The sequence below is a fragment of the Gopherus evgoodei genome, chromosome 17 (genome assembly GCF_007399415.2).
Source record: "Gopherus evgoodei ecotype Sinaloan lineage chromosome 17, rGopEvg1_v1.p, whole genome shotgun sequence".
Classification (NCBI taxonomy): Eukaryota; Metazoa; Chordata; order Testudines; family Testudinidae; genus Gopherus; species Gopherus evgoodei.
Genome location: NC_044338.1, coordinates 621,352 through 626,122, shown reverse-complemented (window position 1 = coordinate 626,122; position 4,771 = coordinate 621,352).

The following is a 4,771-nucleotide window of genomic DNA, read 5'->3' as shown; positions in this document are numbered from 1 at the left end:
TGTGGCTCTCAACAACTTACACAATATCCCTGTCAGTCATAAGTCACAGGAGATCTGTATCCTGGCAACCAAGCATTATGCTCCTCCTCCCTTTGGGAAGGCTGGAGTGTGTCATTGCTGTAATAGGTCATGAGGGGGAAGGTTGTGGGGGAATGGCTGAGCGAGAGTTCAAGTCCAATTTCTACAATTATTCTGCTGCTGTGGCTAATTAAATTAATTTACCTGAGGATGAAAAGTGCTAACTGAAGTACAAAGGCTTATTGGCTAGCCGGGGAAGGGGGATGGTATAAAATCTTGATATTTCATCGTATACAAAATAGTTCAGAAAACGAGACTGTACAAATGCAATTTCTCTCCATCTCCTGGGGTCATGTTAGCCTCTTTCTGAGCCTTTGCAAAGGCCCAGCACAGTACATTCATAGACTCTAGGACTGTATTACCAGGACTTTGCTTGGCAAGCTGTCGGTATCTGAGGTATTTGTATGGCATCTATAACCATGCAGTCTGATTTTCCAGAAGCGCTGAACCTCTGCGAGCTCTCCTTGAATGTAACGAGAGTCTCAGGTGTCCAGCACCTCTGACAATCTGACCAGCAAGCACTAGCGACAAAGTGCTGCCTCTGCCTGGTGTGACGAACTGGGAAAGTTCTTAATGTTTTCTCTGAGTACTGTGTTGGTGCCTCAGTGTCCCCATGGCAGTTCTTAAGTATCTGGCAGAGCAAAGGGCCAGTGCACCTAAATGCCTGACACTCTGTCTCCTAGCAACTGATGGCCTGGGCCCCTCCTCTGCAAAGGTGCCAGCTGAAGGTGTTGGAGACAAAGAGATCAGGTGATCTCCTGGCCCGGGAAAGGGGCTGAGGAGAGAGGAGGGGCTGGGAGGGGTTGTTAGTCTGGAGCTGGCTGGGGTCAAGGGTGGAGGGCAGACCTGGGGGTCTGGCTCACTGCCCCCCAGAATGGACCCAGCCGAGGGGTCCGGTTCGCTGTACCTACAAGCTCTGTTTTAGACCCTGTTCCTGTCATCGAATAAACCTCTGTTTTACTGGCTGGCTGAGGGTCACGTCTGACTGCAAAGTGGGGGTGCAGAACCCGGTGGCTTCCCCAGGACCCCGCTGGGGTAGACTCGCTGTGGGAAGCGCACGGAGGGGCAGAGGATGCTGAATGCTCCAAAGAGAGACCCAGGAGGTGAAGCTGTGTGAGCTTCTTGCCCTGAACAAGTCTGCTCCAAGGGAGAGGAGGCTCCCCAAAGTCCTGACTGGCTTGGTGGGGAGCAGTTCCAGAGCATCGCCCAGTGACTCCGTGACACCTGGATGAGACCCCTTGCTCTGGGTGATTGGTGTTCAGTGAAGAGCTGAGGGAGAGTTTGGGCACCAATATGCCACATACTCCACCATGCCAGCTGCAGACTAGGCTGTGCACTAGTTTGACTTTGGTGTAGCAGTTACCTGCGGGGAAGAGGGAATAGAAAACTGTTTGGCCTCTCTTTCTGAGATAACGTGTCCCCAAGCCTTTAACTTGCAAAAGCCAAAGTTTCCAGCAGAATGTTTCTGATAACCACAACCCAGATACTGGGCCCTACAGGGACTACTTTCCACCTATGACCCATCATATGCCCCACCCATCAGTGTAGGGCCATGAGCAGGAAAAAGGGAGGTATGTCTGTTACACTGCAGACTCCGTCTGATCCTCTGCTGGCATCTGGAGGCTCTGGGCAGATAAGCGTAGAATCATAGGACTGGAAGGGACCTCAAGAGGTCATCTAGTCCAGTCCCCTGCACTCATGGCGGGACCAAATACTGTCTAGACCATCCCTGACAGGTGTTTATCTAACCCGCTCTTAAAAATTCCCAATGATGGTGTGACCAAGTGGGGTTTTTTTCTTGGGGTTTTCTGTCTTTTCCAGGGTTTGCATGCACAGGGGGTGGGACTCAATATACCTGGGTGTTACTGGTTTAACGAGGTGAGGGGAGAGGGAGTTTGTTGTTACAGAGAACCGCAGAGGGACTCGGGACCCCAGCCCAGGAGACACAACCGGTTCTGGCCAGTGGGAGGACAATGGGCTGCAGAGAGAGGACCCCGGTGACCTGACCAGCTGGTTCCAGCCAGAGGAGAGCTGCGAGGAGAGGGGACTCAGGCCTTCCTGTTTACGACCCTGTTTACCTGGAGAGAAGACAATGGACAGAGGCGGCTGGTGAGGGGAAGCAGGCAGAGCCCACCTGGATGCAGGGAGACAGGGATGTGCTGTTATTGTGAGAGGCCAGGCCTGAGGCCCTGAGAGTTTCCTGTGCTGTGTTCAACTCTCAATAAACCCTCCTGTTTTATGCTGGCTGAGAGTCACTCCGGTCTAGAGAACAGGGTTGCATCAGCCCCTTCAGGGGTGAAGAGGCCCAGGGGGTTCAGAGTGCGTGGACTCCTGGAGGTGGCCCACGGCAGAGACAGACGTGCTAAGGCTCAGAGAGATGCGGCTCCAGGAGGTGGAGGGGCCTGACCCCAAGAGAGAGTGGACCCCCGAGAAGGGCTGTCTCACTGAAAGGGGCACCCCCCACGGACCGCACAGGGCCAAGAGTGGGCACGATCTGTGAGTCCGTGACTGATGGAGATTCCACAACCTTCCTAGGCAATTTATTCCAGTGCTTAACTACTCTGACAGTTGGGAAGTATTTCTTAATGTCCAGCCTAAACTGCCCTTGCTGCAAGCCCATTGCTTCTTGTCCTATCCTCAGAGGTTAAGAACAATTTTTCTCCCTCCTCCTTGTAACAACCTTTTATGTACTTGAAAACTGTTATCATGTCCCCCCCTCAGTCTTCTCTTCTCCAGACTAAACAAACCCCATTTTTTCAATCTTCCCTCATAGGTCATGTTTTCTAGACCTTTCATAATTTTTTTTGCTCTTCTCTGGACTTTCTCCAATTTGTCCACATCTTTCCTGAAATGTGGTGCCCAGAACAGGACACAATACTCCAGTTGAGGCCTAATCAGAGTGTAGTAGAGTCGAAAAATTGCTTCTCATGTCTTGCTTACAATACTCCTGCTAATACATCCCAGAATTATGTTTGCTTTTTTTGCAACAGTGTTATCCTGTTGACTCATATTTAGCTTGTGATCCACTATGACCCCCAGATCCCTTTCTGCAGTACTCCTTCCCAGGCAGTCATTTCATGTTTTGTATGTGTGCAATTGATTATTCCTTCCTAAGTGGAGCACTTTGCATTTGTCCTTATTGAATTTAATCCTATTTACTTCAGACCGTTTCTCCAGTTTGTCCAGATAATTATGAATTGTAATCCTATCTTCCAAAGCACTTGCAACCCCTCCCAGCTTGGTATCATCCACAAACTTTATAAGTGTACGCTCTATGCCAACATCTAAATCGTTGCTGAAGATACTGAACAGAACCAGACCCAGAACCGATCCCTGCGGAACCCCACTCATTATGCCCTTCCAGCAGACCTTCAGTCTGCTCTACTTTACACCAGGGATCAAACTAGCACCCACTTTAAAGTCATCTTTGGGCCTTCCCTATTTCTATCCTAAACTTAGCTCAGCTTGGCTGGACCAGAGGATCTGGCCACATATTTTCCATTTGTGAACAATCACTAATTTTACCATAGAGAGAGCAAGTGCACTGTCATGTGCAAAACTTTAAGTACACATTTCTTTTGGTCTCAAGAGTTCCAAGTCCAATTCTACATCTGCTCTAACTAATGATATAGGTGCTAGGTTATTTCTCACAGTGCCAACAAAAACAGTTTTGGGGCTCTGCCCTTTGGCTATGATCCCAGGTGTGAAGCAGTTTTACTGCAGGATTTGTCCGTTTAAGTATCAATGATTATTCTGCATCAGTGACTTCCCACAAGGAAAAAGGCATGGCCCTTCCAGACCCAAAGCTATTATCAACCTCAGTCAAATTAATCCCTCGATACAGTTTGCGTGTAGATAGACCCTGTGGCATTCCAGTGAGGGAGACATGTCAGATCTGCTTGCTACCTCTCTTGGATGCTGGAGACGGAAGAGGAGTACTGCTTATGGTTAGGAAAGAAAAGGGGTCCTTAACTAGGACAAGGAAGGATGGGAATTCTCCGTATGGAAGCAACTTATGATTATTCCAACTCCAAGCATATGGATAGGGCGTGCATAAATCAGGAGGTGTGGGGAAAAGTGCAGCCAGAACCTGAGGAGAAGGTTCTGAAGGAGATGGAAACGAGTCTGCAACTTGGCGCCATCCAGGCAGATGTGTGCCAGGGTCTTCAGTCCATAGCTGGAACAACACAAAGTTTCCCTATCTACAGGAGCGGCGCCAGCGTTTTTGGCGCCCTAGGTGGGGGTCCTTCTGCGCTCCCGGTCGTTGATGGCAATTCTGCGGTGGGGGGGTCCTTCCGCGCTCCCGGTCTTTGGGGCACTTAGGCGGTGGGTCCTAGAGCAAGTGAAGGACCTGCCGCAGAATTGCTGATGACGACCCAGAGTGCAGAAGGACCCCCCGCCACCAAATTGCCGCCCTCCCAAATCCTGGCACCCTAGGCGACCACCTAGGTTGCCTAAATGGAAGCGCCGGCCCTGCCTATTTAGTCACATCTTCCCAGATGTCTCTTTCCAGAAAAGGTGACTTGCCCCCAATTCTCACTTCAGCATGTAACAGAGTTTAGCCAAACCTGGACGAATGCTACTACTGCCTTGTATTTCTATGAATATACTAAAAGAAGGCAGTAATAGATAGAGGAAGCTGCCATCCATGGAATGTTTCCCCTGTCCACAAGCATATGAGAACAGAGATGTG